Here is a 15,681-nt window from a genome sequence, read left to right as displayed (position 1 = left end):
GACATTTTGAATCCAACTTTTGTTTTTTCAATAGGAAGAGGGTCATGTGACACATCAAACTTATTGGGAATTTCACACGAAAAACAATGGTGTGCTTGGTTTTAACGTAACTTTATTATTTCATGAGTTATTTACAAGTTTCTCTTTGTTTACAGCCATTGACATGTCGCCGAGGTTAACACGTGAGGAGCGGATAGAAATTGTGTTGATGTCTCGTGAACGCAGTAACCGGGTCATTGCAGCAGATTTCAATGCACGACACCCTACTAGACCACCCATCTCCTATGCTACAGTTCGCAAACTGCTTGCTAAGTTTAGTGAAACTGGTTCAGTGTTGGATTTGCCAAAATGTGGATGCATGAAATCTGTCTCTAATGAAGAAACATCAGTGGCTGTCCTAGCTTCATTCAGCAAGAGCCCACAGCCTAGCACTCGCCGCATGTCACTGGAGAGTGGCATTAGTCGAACATCCCTTTCGGCGGATATTATCTACTCACAAATGGCACCCTTACAAACTCCAACTACTGCAGCATCCCAACGAGGATGACCCAGATCGGAAGTTAATATCACCAACCATTCCCATTTTATTAAGGTGTATCCATATAAATGGCCCACCCTGTAGTGTCTTGCTGAACGGCACCCGTGTGTTATTATTTATGGCTTAGGTGATCCCTGCCCCATTTCTATGATATGGGCAATCCTATTAATGATTGATAACTACCTGCATGACTAAGTATACAGGGATTTCTGTCCATCACAAAGTAGTACCACCCAGTGGAATGTTAAAATGGTTTTCTGAAAATTTTACTCCTGATGACCTATCCTCAGGTTAGGTCATCAGTATCTGATTAGTCGGGATGCGACACCCGGGACCCCTCCGATAAGCTGTTTGAGAATGCAACAGCACTTCTGTGAGCGCTTCTGCCTTCTCCATGCTTAACAAGCACAGTGCTGTCCATTGTAAACCGGATGTGCTTGGTAACGCACCTCAACCCCATTCACTTCTATGGGGCTGAGCTGCACCTAGACCGCGTGACTGGCCTAGGAAAAGCTGTGAGATGGTTGCAGTGCTCACATAAGTGCCTGTGCGTTCTCAAATAGCTGATCAGCAAGGCTCCCTAATATTGGATCCCCACCGATCAGATCCTGAGGATAGGTCATCAGTAGTAAAAAGTTTGAAACCCTTTTAAGAATAGAAAGAGCAAAGATTTAACTTTATAAATGACTAATTTTATAGAATCTTTTCCCACAAGACAATCAATCTGCTCAGCTCCTCCTGCTCTATAACTTACTGGCTGCAGATTACACTACATTTTTATGGTGACAGGTTCCCTTTAAGTAATTTGTCATTTACCCATGTAAGTATGATTGCTTCTGAGCAGTCAGATTGGTACAATTGTGGGTACATACATGTAATCAGGCAGTAAGATTGTAGGCTCTATTGCCGATTATAGCAATCGCTTTTCATGGCTACGTAAACTCTATGGCAGCCAGAGGATATCTGTCTCTAGTATTTTTGCCAGACATGTGTTCTACAGGTAGACCAAATGATGCTGCATGAATATTATACAGAGCAATTGAAGTTGACCTTGCATGGTACTCCTGCACCGTACCAAATATGATAACACAGTGTGCTACAGTCTCAATCTGTCATCTTATGCCTGTTAGTGGAATCCTGAACCTCATGCCACTTACCATTCCATTAAACCAATGTATTGTCATTTATCATTCACATCACTCAATAGCCTGATAAGAAGTAACCTTTATCCCTACTAGTCATGCTACACTTAAGTAACAGATTATTTTTCTGTTTAAATGCATTTCTATGAAAAAATTTGAATGAGCTAAAGCATTAATCGTATGGGTAGGGAGGCATTGTAGAGAAAGCATTTTATGTTTCTTAACAGCTAATATTAATGAGAAAGAGACACGATGATGTCTTGCTAGTTTAAGAAGTTAGTTCTTCTTTATTCACTTTGGAATGTGAAAGATCATGAAAGGATATGCCATTCACCACAACCAGTAACAATCAGCTATATTATTGTGTTCATATATTTTAATATTTATGACATTCATATAGATCAAATAGAAAGCAGGAAGACACAATGCATGTGGCAGAAATTCAGATCTACCTTATTTTGCATTTACTGGTTGACCGACATGCTCCCTTCCTACTCTCATTGCTGACGTAGTGATCTGAGGGTGAAGCGGCCTAGAGACCTTTTATTCATTGCTACTTCTAAATTCATAAAAATAGATAACTATATCCATCTTTAGACAGTTGAGAAGAAAAAGGAAGGACCGATTCATACTATAGAACTATTTGTTAGTGGGGCTGTGTGTTAGGGACTGTTTTCTATGCAGTGGAGGCAGACAGGAGAATAGGTTAAATAGAACAAGTATCAGTACAATGCATTGTTGGGAGATGTAGGTGCTTGATTGTCTTGAGTGAACGTCTCTTGAAGACGTTTTGCTAGTCATCTCATTGGGTTTATCAATTAGAATAACTTATACAAGAAATCTCTGACATTAAATACTATTTAAAAATGCAATGTTTGTTTTAGAATTTCCTATCAGACAACATGTAACCTCTGAAAAAGAAAAAATGCTTACAAATAAAGTGCTGTTTTTGCAACCACCCTAAGGCAACCATTCAGAAATGATGCCAGACTTTTCATGTTTACAAGTGATCAAATGAGCAGGCAATTAAATGCAGCTTGATTATATTGAAATACTAAATATTACGGACATTGCTTGTCTAATTCCAGTAGATTCATCAAGTGCCATACATAGCTGACAAGGCTGAAAAAAGACACAGGTCCATCAAGTTCAACTTATAATCCCGAAAACAATTCCTTCCCAACTCAACATCTAAAATACAAATAAATCACTGGATCAACGTACCATCTTAAAAAAATCTAGAACCAATAACTTGGGATATTATTACTTAAAGAAAATGCATCAATACCCTCCTGAACATGTTCATTTCCCCCAAATGAAAGTTGTATCAGCATCAGGTAAATATTTTGTAGTATTGTCTGAGAATGGACAAACATGTTAAAAGGGTTATACACGTACAAAAAAAATAAAAAATAATCCCTCACATATTGTATGTAATGTCCCCACAATTTCCTTTTCCACCATCTTGAGAGATATATACGCTGACGAGCAAAAGGATAACAATGTTTGGAACTTCTGACTTTCAGGCTGCATATCTCACCATCCACTAAATCTTCGAACGTGAGACTTACGTCATTTTATGGACAGTCATCTTGGCTATCTCATACATAAATTGGACTAGCAACTATTTAACATATGATTAGTTATGCAGATTCTTGTCATGTAACTGCATTGTTACTGTTTTCATTCTGGTGGTGGAACAATCATTTTCTTCTTGTCTTGACTTGTCTTTTTTCATGGGATAACCCCTTTTTATTTGCAAAAAGCAAAGCAATACTGTAAATCCTCCAAATAATAATGTTTCCTTTAAGTACTATCAAAGTGCCAAACAAATAGCAAACCGTATTAATTCACAATCTTTAGTTAAGTAATTTCTGCACACCAAAAACATACTCAATAACCAGGGACAGACCAAAGCAACTCAAAGTCAATGTGCAGGGGCTTATAAAGTCACCATACACAATCTGATGATGTAATTTAGGCCTCATGCACACGACCGTTGTGTGCATCCGTGGCCGTTGTGCCGTTTTCCGTTTTTTTTCGCGGACCCATTGACTTTCAATGGGTCCGTGGAAAAATCGGAAAATGCACCGTTTTGCAGCCGAGACCGTGATCCGTGTATCCTGTCCGTCAAAAAAATATGACCTGTCCTATTTTTTTGACGGACAACGGTTCACGGACCCATTCAAGTCAATGGGTCCGTGAAAGAACACGGATGCACACAAGATTGGCATCCGTGTCCGTGATCCGTGGCCGTAGGTTACTTTCATACAGACGGATCCAAAGATCCGTCTGCATAAAAGCTTTTTCAGATCTAAGTTTTCACTTTGTGAAAACTCAGATCCGACAGTATATTCTAACACAGAAGCGTTCCCATGGTGATGGGGACGCTTCTAGTTAGAATACACTACAAACTGTGTACAAGACTGCCCCCTGCTGCCTGGCAGCACCCGATCTCTTACAGGGGGCCGTGATCAGCACATTTAACCCCTTCAGGTGCGGCACCTGAAGGGGTTAATTGTACTATCATATCCCCCTGTAAGAGATCAGGGCTGCCAGGCAGCAGAGGGCAGACCCTCCCCCCTCCCTAGTTTGAATATCATTGGTGGCCAGTGCGGCCCCCCCCCTCTTTTGTAATAATAGGTTGGTGGCCAGTGCGCCCCCCCCCTCCCTCTATTGTAATAATTAGTTGGTGGCACAGTGTGCGCCCCCCCCTCCCTCCCTCTATTGTAATAATTTGTTGGTGGCACAGTGTGCGCCCCCGATCGGCCCCCCCTCCCTCTATAGCATTAACAACATTGGTGGCCAGTGTGCGGCCTCCCATCTCCTACCCCCCCAATCATTGGTGGCAGCGGAGTTCCGATCGGAGTCCCAGTTTAATCGCTGGGGCTCCGATCGGTAACCATGGCAACCAGGACGCTACTACAGTCCTGGTTGCCATGGTTACTTAGCAATAGTACAATAGTAGAAGATTCATACTTACCTGCTGCTGGCTGCTGCGATGTTCGTGTCCGGCCGGGAGCTCCACCTACTGGTAAGTGACAGGTCTGTGCGGCGCATTGCTAAATGAACTGTCACTTACCAGTAGGAGGAGCTCCCGGCCGGACATAGACATCGCAGCTCCCAGGTAAGTATGAATCTTTTACTATTGTACTATTGCTAGTAACCCGCTGCCACCAATGATCGGGGGGAAGATGGGAGGCCGCACACTGGCCACCAATGTTGTTAATGCTATAGAGGGAGGGGGGGCTGATGGGGGGCGCACACTGTGCCACCAACGATTTATTACAATAGAGGGAGGAAGGGGGGGCGCACACTGTGCCACCAACGATTTATTACAATAGAGGGAGGAAGGGGGGGACGCACACTGTGCCACCAATGAATTATTACAATAGAGGGAGGAAGGGGGGGGGACCGCACTGGCCACCAATGATATTCAAACTGGGGAGGGGGGGGGGTCTGCCCCCTGCTGCCTGGCAGCCCTGATCTCTTACAGGGGGATATGATAGTACAATTAACCCCTTCAGGTGCGGCACCTGAGGGGTTAATTGTGCTGATCACGGCCCCCTGTAAGAGATCGGGTGCTGCTAGGCAGCAGGGGGCAGTCATGTACACAGTTTGTAGTATATTCTAACTAGAAGCGTCCCCATCACCATGGGAACGCCTCTGTGTTAGAATATACTGTCGGAAATGAGGTTTCACGATCTAACTCATATCCGACAGTATATTCTAACATAGAGGCGTTCCCATGGTGATGGGGACGCTTCAAGTTAAAATATACCATCGGATTGGAGAAAACTCCGATCTGATGGTATAAAAGGGACTCCAGACTTTACATTGAAAGTCAATGGGGACGGATCCGTTTGAAATGGCACCATATTGTGTCAACGTCAAACGGATCCGTCCCCATTGACTTGCATTGTAATTCAGGACGGATCCGTTTGGCTCCGCACGGCCAGGCGGACACCAAAACGACTTTTTTTTCATGTCCGTGGATCCTCCAAAAATCAAGGAAGACCCATGGACGAAAAAACGGTCACGGATCACGGACCTACGGACCCCGTTTTTGCGGACCGTGAAAAAAAACGTCCGTGTGCATGAGGCCTTAATGTGGGATTTTCAGCTGATAAAGTAGCTGATCAAAAGTATCTATTGCCCAAGTGTGCCCAAGTGGGACTAATACCTCTGTCCACTAGAAAACTGTACTGATCATACATAAACGGGTTAAAGAGGATATATGTAGTGTATCATTTAGCTTGGCTCTTAGAATGCCAATAATGTCCATATAAAAATTGTAGTGATTTTCCAGGCTGTTATACTCACCCATTTTCATCTTGTACACTAATTACTATACTTTCATTACATCCTGTATGTAGGATTTCCTGTTGATGTGTCCAACCAAACCCATGATGCACTTTTCCTTTCTCTGCCACGGCTCCAGCACTGCCCCTAACAACGCCCAGCTAATGTATATCTCCTCCCACCCAGCTAGTTAGATAGAGATTTTTCTTATCACTGCCCCTAACAACACCCAGCTTGTTTATAGCTCCTCCCACCCAACTAGTTACATAACGGCTCTCCTATCACTGCCCTTGTTGATGGTTTGACACGCCTATTAATGAAAAATCACAGGAAATAAGAATGAGCTGCATGGACATAGTAATGTGACCACAGCCCAGAATGGAAGATAAGAGCAATATGGGTAAAATAAATATATTATCAAATTACAGCTACCTTCATAAATGATTATTTTAAAGGATGTTGATGCAAAGCAAATGGAAAAAGAATATAATAACATATTTTGCAACTATTTCATTTGAACCAAAGAGAACTCAATTTGGCTTTGCTTGTGTGATTTTGTATAATTAATGACATCCTCTTGATAGAATGTTTCATCCAAGCACCATGAGGTCATTATGCTCTCCACACAACAAAAGGGTCATAAACATATGAAGAAATTGGTATTATCACTACTAAAACAGGGATGATAGCAAAATTAGGCTGAATTTACACACTCAAGTTTTTTCATGTATTTTTTTAAGCTAAAGCCAGGATTGGACTCTACCCAGAGGTAGATTTATCAAAAGTGGTGTAAAGGAAAACTGGCTTAGTTGTTCACGATCTATTCATGACTTCAAAAACAGCATCTGAAAACCTGAACATGTAAACCCAGCCTCATGGATAATGTGAAATCACAGGCATATAAATAATTATCTACAAATAGATCACCTTAATTACCGTTTGTCATATTGCCATTAAATTATTTCAGCATTGGATAGACAAATTTATTTTATTTTTTTATAGACAAGTTTGTTACTTCTTGTATATATTTAACTATCAACTAGAGAACACACCTAGTGCTCATTCATTTGTGTACAGTCCAGGAAACGCAGCCCTTGTGTCGACTATATCTCCAGGACTGACGGTGGCTCCTCTGATCCTCCCTTCTTATCTGACCGCAGATCTATTGAGCTGTACTTACATCACCATGTGAGTTTGTGACAGAGGAGCCGCCGTTTGTTCGGGAGATGTGTTTAACACACAGGCTGCGTTTCCTGGATTGTACATGGTTGTGTTCCTATACTCTAAAAAAATAAAAATGCTAGTATGCCATAGTGATATATCACAGGTTTTGATTGATGAGGGTCTGAGTGATGAGACCACACCAATAGCTAAAGCCAGAAGAAAGAAGAGCTCACCCAGAGCATTCTCTCTCCTTGCTGCTGAACATGAGCTCAGTAGAAAGGCTATGAGCCCATCTCTAGTCCACCTCCTGCAGAGACCAGAAACAGTGCTTTGAGTGCTTCTTTCTCCTGATTCTAGGTATTGGCGGGGGTCTTTGCACTCAGACCCTCACCAATCAAAACCTTTCATATGTTGTTATGACAGAGACACTTTAAGCCAGATGTGCAAAATCAATCATTTCCATATTGTACTGCTCGTTTGTCTTTGGATTATGTGCAGGCCTTTCATGTTTAAATCAGATGTTCATGAGATCCCCTATGCTTATTCACCAGTTAGACAGTTTAATTTTCCTAGATTCAACCACTCTTCCTTTTTCTTGAAAACAAGGACAATGACAGTGTCACACCTTCACCTCTGACCAAATCATTGTTGCTTTTTTGGGCTAACAGGCTAATTACCTTCATTTTTCTACTAGGAAGAGATGGGAAATAGCGTTCACCAAGCTTCTGAGAAGTAAGGCTATGTTCAGATTTGCTGCAGAAATGTTTATGACAGAAAATCCATTCTACAGTATACATCAGTAGTATGTATGGATTTCTGCAAAGTGTGTAGGTGTTGATGAATATGTTTATTTTTGTTGTAAGATCTCACTGGTGATTTCCTGGGTGGAAAAGTGGTCACTTTTTCCTGTAAATGATGCACTGTATGCAGCTATAAAGCACATAGTGTGTAACATAAGTATGCCCCTGCTTTGGAGACATTTTTTAAAATATAGCCCCTGTAGCATGTCAATCTTCTTCAACCCTCTAACAGGCACATTAAAATTGGCCAAAAATGGCAGATTATTGCAGATTTATGTCTTAAGTAAATATAGTTGGTGCACAACTCAGGTGTCTGAAATGCATTTTAACCTCTTAGTCAGGGGCGGATTGGGAACTTAAAGTGGCCCTGGAAAAAAATAAAAATAAAGTGGCCCCATGTTGTAGGAGGGCCCAAAGTGACAGAAGACGGGCCAAAAGGCCGGGACAACCAAAGTAGGCAGGGCTTGCAATACCATAGTGCAACACAGAATACTGCCCCAGCAGAACTATTTACCACAGGACAGCACAAAATAACTCCTCTCCAGCCACTGTATTCAACTCTATCACCATCATGAGGACGATAATACGGTTGAGTTCAGGAGGGACGTGCAGCCGTTGAGCATCAGATCATTATGTACCTGGCCTGCGGCCATCAAGAGGGCTTCAGTTGCCCCCTGGGCATAGGCCCACCAGGAAATTTCCATGTAGGGTCTATGGCCAATCCGCCCCTGCTCTTAGTGATCTAACAATTTTTAATCAATAAAAAAAATTCCCCCTCTGTGTTCAAGCAGTCACTTTTTATTTTTTCTTCAATGTAGTTATATGAGACCTTGGCTTTTTTGGTGATGATTTCTAGTTTTTATAGCAACTATCACAATTTTAGGGGCGCGGAGAAAAATGGAATGAAAAACAGCAAGTTCAACGTTTTGGGGGGTGATTTATTTTTATAGAGTTTGATAAAAATTACAAGATAACTTTAATTGATGGGTTATTGAGATTACAATGATTCTAAATGTGCACATTTTTATGATGTTATACTACTTGCACAATAAAAGCACTTTTTCACAAAACAATTTTAGTTTTTTTTACTGTGTTTTCTGTGACAATTAACATATTAATTTTGTATCATGGGTCATTATGGATGTGAATTTTTTAATTTTTTTAATTATTATTATAAAACATTGTATGTGGGAGAAAACTTATTTCTATAAATTTCGTAGGTGCTGCATTCAGCCTTGGCAGCAGCATCTGAAAGGTTAATCTGCTAAATAGATGTAGAATATTGATTACATGAGCATGGGCTCACTTTTTTACTCCTTTTCGGAAAAAAAAGACACCCCTACTCATATGTATATATAAGTATGCATGGGTGTGATAAAAATTAAGGATTAATGTTATGCCTTTATCTGGGATGATCTAAACCCATACAGGGCCAGGAGGAAGGTCTGTGACCCACCTCTTCTGCCTGGACTCAGCCTGCTTGTCCCCCTCCAGCCCCTTTCCTCCACACAGGATGAGGTGAGAGCTGCAAAAACAGTATTTTTTACTCTCACTTAAACCTGTTCTAATTCAGATTAGATCTTTACTGGAGCTGTGGTCTTGGCAGATTCTTGGTTATCAAACAAGACCAAGAATGAGGCTTTAGCTGCATTTTGACCTGAGAAAAAGTGCTCAGAAGCACTACCCCCCCTGCAGCCACACAGTCCAAGCTGGACTCATGAAGCACAGTATTGTCCTGTCCTGCATGAATGAATCGAGTCCGTCTAATTAATTGGGTTGAGGGCGTGTTAAGTTCTGCTTGACTGAATCAACTCTGTCTAATTAATTGGGTTGAGGGCGTGTTTGGCCCACAAATTAAATTACTTATTTTAATAGTATTTATGTTTTCCACAACATTAATGCAAAGCTCTCATTTGTTTAGTAAAATGCCCCATTGCGGGTTAATGTGAGGTATCACTGTACAGAATTTCAGAATATGGTGGAGCTATATAAACATTGAAAATTATTTTTAAAAATGCTAAAATGTATTTTCTTAGGATATTGTTGTACTGTTCATGTTTTTTTTTTTCCTCCTGAAAATATATGAATAACTGTATGTTACAATTTCTTTGTCAATGAGGCTTGAACCTTCAAATGAGATTGTTATTTGAAGGGGTTATCCAGGAAAAGATATTTATGATGACCTCAGGATAGGTTATCAGTATCAGATCTGCAGGGATGCGACACCCGTAACCCTCACATATCCGCTATTAGAAGAAGCCTTGAGTGCTGCAGCCTCTTCATAGGCCAGTGACATCATTGTACATTGGTCACATGGCCTAGTTGCAGTTTAACCCCATTCAAGTCAATGGGGCTGAGCTGCAATACCAAGCACTGCCACTACCGGGAGCCTGCATCGCTCATCAGAGCTCCGGTGTGAGCAGCGGCTCCCTAAACCAGCTGATCAGCAGGGGTGCCAGGAGTTGGACTGAGGATAGGATTATCCTGAGGATAAGTCATCATTATAATTTCCCAGATAACCCCTTTAATGGGGAATAAAATAATTTATCAAAACAGAACTTTCAGCACCAGCATGCCCATCGATCCCCATACAGCATTATAGTGCAAAGCCTGTTCTAGGAAACCTCCTCTACAGTAAGTAAAAGCTCTTGTGACTTTATACTGTAGATGATTACGCTAGTGTAGAATGGCTTGCCTCAGCATGAAATCCACTTGGTTTTGATTAGAGTGAGTTGAAATTTTTTTCTTCCATTATTTTATACTTCCCTTCTTTTCTTCTTCTTACACAATTATTTCAAAAGTGGTTCAAGCAGTATGTCTGGAGAACAGGTTGTTCCCAGTATACAAGTCTAGAAGAGCATGCAGCTGCTACAATAGAAACATAAAAGTATAAAACAAACAATTGATAAAATAGGTTTGAAAAGATCGGCCTATACTGAGAAACACTGCAATGTCTAAAACCATTCACAGAAGTTCACCTGATTAAAGGGGTTCTCCGGGATTTACATATTGATTACCTAGGATAGGTCATCAATATGATCAGGGGGGCCCGACTCCTGGTTCCTCCCGCCGTTCAGCTGTTTGAGGAGGCCGTGGTGCTCCCATGAAGAATTTTTGTGGAACAAGTTGTAGTTTTTAATGGCACTATTTTGGGGTACACATAAAGTACTGATCAACTTTTATTAATTCATTATGGGGTGGATGGGAAAAAATACCAGTACTGCCAGAGTTTTCGTGTTATAAAATTTGCAACATTTATCTTTTGCCATATATAACATGATAACTTTATTCTCTGGGTCAGTATGATTACAGTATTATCAAACACAGATATATATATATAGTTTACATTTTTACTACCTATAAAAACCCCTAAAAAAAATGTTTTTGCATTGCAAGCCTCCCATTACTTTTTATTTTTCATTTTACAGAGTTATGTCAGGGCTTGATTTTTTGGGAAAAGCTTTATCTTTTCATTGGTATAACTTTGGAATACATAACACTTTTTGATCGCTTTATGTTTCATTTTATGGTCGTGAATATAAAAAGGACAGCAATTCTAGCACAGTTTTTTTCACCATACGGGTTAAGTTGCTCAATAATTGTGAAGTGAAGTGCAGGAAATACAAATGCAGAGACCCCAAATATGTGGAATATACTGCTGGCAGGACTGGGCCTTCACTAGCGGCAAAGACATCGGCATCCCATGATTTAATTTGTGGGCTGCTGATGGGAGACAGACGGAGCTCTCTCCCTCTAAACCACTTACGTTTTGCAGTCGTTATTGACCATGGCAACTAAGGAGTTAAACAGCCCAAATTGGGTCATTAGAGCAGAGGTCCAATTCTCATGCGACAGCCAAGCGCCCACTGTCCACTGCACTGGGAGATCCGTACATTGCTTATTCTAGGCCGCCATAAAAAGGCAGTGGCCTAGAATAAAGCCCATTAGTCGCTGCCACACTCATTACCTCTCCCCAAAGCGGAATTGCTCTGAGTTCATCAATAGGGCAAAAATCCTAATGATCAACATAGGTTAAAAACACTTCATGTGAAAAACTTCATGCAACTCTGAAGGTGCATCCACTTTTCCTAACAAATTTAATTCTGTCTAAAAACATGGAGTAGGGACTTCACCAGGCCCATCTCATTTATCAATTTCTATACCTTTGCATTTTCTATTCTATTTTAGGCATAGAAAATGTTCTAAATCTATGCCAGCAAGGAAGCTGGCATAGATTCAGACCAGCTGTGGATGTGCCAAAGTTATGTAGAAGCCGGCGCCTCTACATAACTTTGGATGATCCTCTGCCAGTGCAGGGGTTATTAAGGCTGGCATCTAAAACGCCGGTCTTAATAAATGACCCCCATGGTGTTTAGCCTGAATCCCATATTTTCTATGTCTTTACACGGTTAAACTGGCATAAATATGTTGATAAATCTGGTCATTATAACTGGAAAATATTATGTAATATAGTACTATAGGTAATAAAGACTAGATACAACAAATATGTTACATATTTCAAAGTAAAGTCATCCTGGAAACTGAAATTCCCATGTTATTACTATAGAAACACAGCCTCTTCCTTTCAAAGTCCCACCAGTAACATTCATATTGTATAAACTGAACACATTTGAATAAGTAAATAAAAGAAATATAAACTTTTATATGCAAACTATAAATTCTAGTCAGACTTATTACTATAAATAGAAGTAATATCAATGCTAGGTCACACCATGTTAATTTTTTATCCAAAGTACTTCACTCAACATTGTAATGTATTCATTGTGCTGTCCCATCTATGGCTTCTGAACAAGAATGCATTTGTTTTCTGTGTTATAGCTGTTAACTACTATACTTAGTGTACTTTGCTTCCATCTTGTGGTCATTGTTATATTTGGTCTTATGAAGTTATCTATGGTTGTATTTCATTATGTAATTCATCTTTTAACTCATCCTCTTCTGTGAACTCACATCCTGTTTCCTGCATTATTTTCCAGTTTGTGAGACATGCATTATAGAGCAGGAGAGAGTATTTTCCTTTGACCTCTGTAATCATTTATAGAAACATAGAAACATAGAAACATAGAAACATAGAATGTGTCGGCAGATAAGAACCATTTGGCCCATCTAGTCTGCCCAATATACTGAATACTATGGATAGCCCCCGGCCCTATCTTATATGAAGGATGGCCTTATGCCTATCCCATGCATGCTTAAACCCCTTCACTGTATTTGCAGCTACCACTTCTGCAGGAAGGCTATTCCATGCATCCACTACTCTCTCAGTAAAGTAATACTTCCTTATATTACTTTTAAACCTTTGCCCCTCTAATTTAAAACTGTGTCCTCTTGTGGTAGTTTTTCTTCTTTTAAATATGCTCTCTTCCTTTACCGAGTTGATTCCCTTTATGTATTTAAAAGTTTCTATCATATCCCCTCTGTCTCTTCTTTCTTCCAAGCTATACATATTAAGGTCCTTTAACCTTTCCTGGTAAGTTTTATCCTGCAATCCATGTACTAGTTTAGTAGCTCTTCTCTGAACTCTCTCTAGAGTATCTATATCCTTCTGGAGATATGGCCTCCAGTACTGCGCACAATACTCCAAGTGAGGTCTCACCAGTGTTCTGTACAGCGGCATAAGCACTTCACTCTTTCTACTGCTTATACCTCTCCCTATACATCCAAGCATTCTGCTGGCATTTCGTGCTGCTCTATTACATTGTCTTCCCACCTTTAAGTCTTCTGAAATAATTACTCCTAAATCCCTTTCCTCAGATACTGAGGTCAGGACTGTGTCAAATATTCTATATTCTGCCCTTGGGTTTTTACGCCCCAGGTGCATTATCTTGCACTTATCCACATTAAATTTCAGTTGCCAGAGTTCTGACCATTCTTCTAGTTTTCCTAAATCCTTTTCCATTTGGCGTTTCCCTCCAGGAACATCAACCCTGTTACATATCTTTGTGTCATCAGCAAAAAGACAAACCTTACCAGCGAGGCCTTTTGCAATATCACTTATGAAGATATTAAACAAAATCGGTCCCAGTACAGATCCCTGTGGAACCCCACTGGTAACATTACCTTGTTTTGAATGTTCTCCATTGACTACAACCCTCTGTTGTCTGTCACTCAGCCACTGCCTAATCCACTCAACAATATGGGAGTCCATGCTCAATGACTGCAGTTTATTGATAAGTCTTCTATGTGGGACAGTGTCAAAAGCCTTACTAAAATCTAGATATGCGATGTCTACTGCACCTCCACCGTCTATTATTTTATTCACCCAGTCAAAAAAATCTATAAGATTTGTTTGACATGATCTCCCTGAAGTAAACCCATGTTGTTTTTCATCTTGCAATCCATGGGATTTTAGATGTTCCACAATCCTATCCTTTAATAGGGTTTCCATTAATTTGCCTACTATTGATGTCAGACTCACTGGTCTATAGTTGCTCGATTCCTCCCTACTACCTTTCTTGTGAATGGGCACGACATTTGCCAATTTCCAATCTTCCGGGACGACTCCTGTTACTAATGATTGGTTAAATAAATCTGTTAACGGTTTTGCCAGCTCACCACTAAGCTCTTTTAATAATTTTGGGTGTATCTCATCAGGCCCCTGTGACTTATCTGTCTTCACCTTAGACAGCAAACTTAGAACATCTTCCTCTGTAAAGATACATGCATCAAACTATTTAATAGTCATTCTTTCTAGTGGAGGTCCTTCTCCTTTTTCTTTTGTAAAAACTGAACAGAAGTATTCATTAAGGCAGTCGGCTAGCCCTTTATTCTCTTCTACATACCTTCCGTCCTTTGTTTTTAATTTAGTTATTCCTTGTTTTAATTTCCTTTTTTCATTTATATATCTGAAGAATGTCTTATCCCCTTTTTTCATAGACTGAGCTAGTTTTTCTTCTGCCTGCGCTTTAGAAGTTCTTATAACTTGCTTGGCCTCTCTCTGCCTAATCTTGTAGATTTCCTTATCTTCATTGCTCTGGGTTTTTTTATAATTACAAAATGCTAGCTTTTTATTTTTAATGATTTGGGCCACTTCTGCTGAGTACCACATTGGTCTCCTCCTTTTTTTGCTTTTACTGACGAGTCTAATGCAATTTTCTGTTGCCTTCAATAATGCACCTTTTAAGTAGTCCCATTTCTCCTGGACTCCATGTAATCCGTTCCAGTCTGATAAGGACTCATTTATGACTAATTTCATTTTTGAAAAGTCTGTTTTTCTAAAATCTAAAACTTTTGTTTTTGTGTGGTGGGACTCTTTCACAGTTCTTATATTAAACCACACTGACTGGTGATCACTAGATCCCAAGGTTTCGCCTACAATGACATCATATACCGAATCCCCGTTTGTGAATACCAAATCCAAAATGGCCTCCCTCCGGGTTGGCTCCTCAACCACTTGTTGTAGAGATAACCCCAGTAGGGAATTTAGAATATCTGTACTCCTGGTAGAACTTGCTATTTTGGTTTTCCAGTTTATATCTGGAAGATTGAAATCTCCCATAATGATAACTTCTCCTTTCATTGTCATTTTAGCTATTTCTTCAACTAGTAGATCATCTAGTTCTTTAACTTGACCAGGTGGTCTATATATCACACCTACACGAGTTACTGCATGGTTAGCAAACTGCAACGTAACCCAAACTGACTCTATTTCTTAAAGTACATTCAATAAATTACCTAAACACATATCTATTGTATCTTCCTCACTAGAATTCTA

This window comes from Bufo bufo, chromosome 2 (assembly GCF_905171765.1).
Source record: "Bufo bufo chromosome 2, aBufBuf1.1, whole genome shotgun sequence".
Lineage (NCBI taxonomy): Eukaryota > Metazoa > Chordata > Amphibia > Anura > Bufonidae > Bufo > Bufo bufo.
This window is presented reverse-complemented; position numbering follows the sequence as displayed.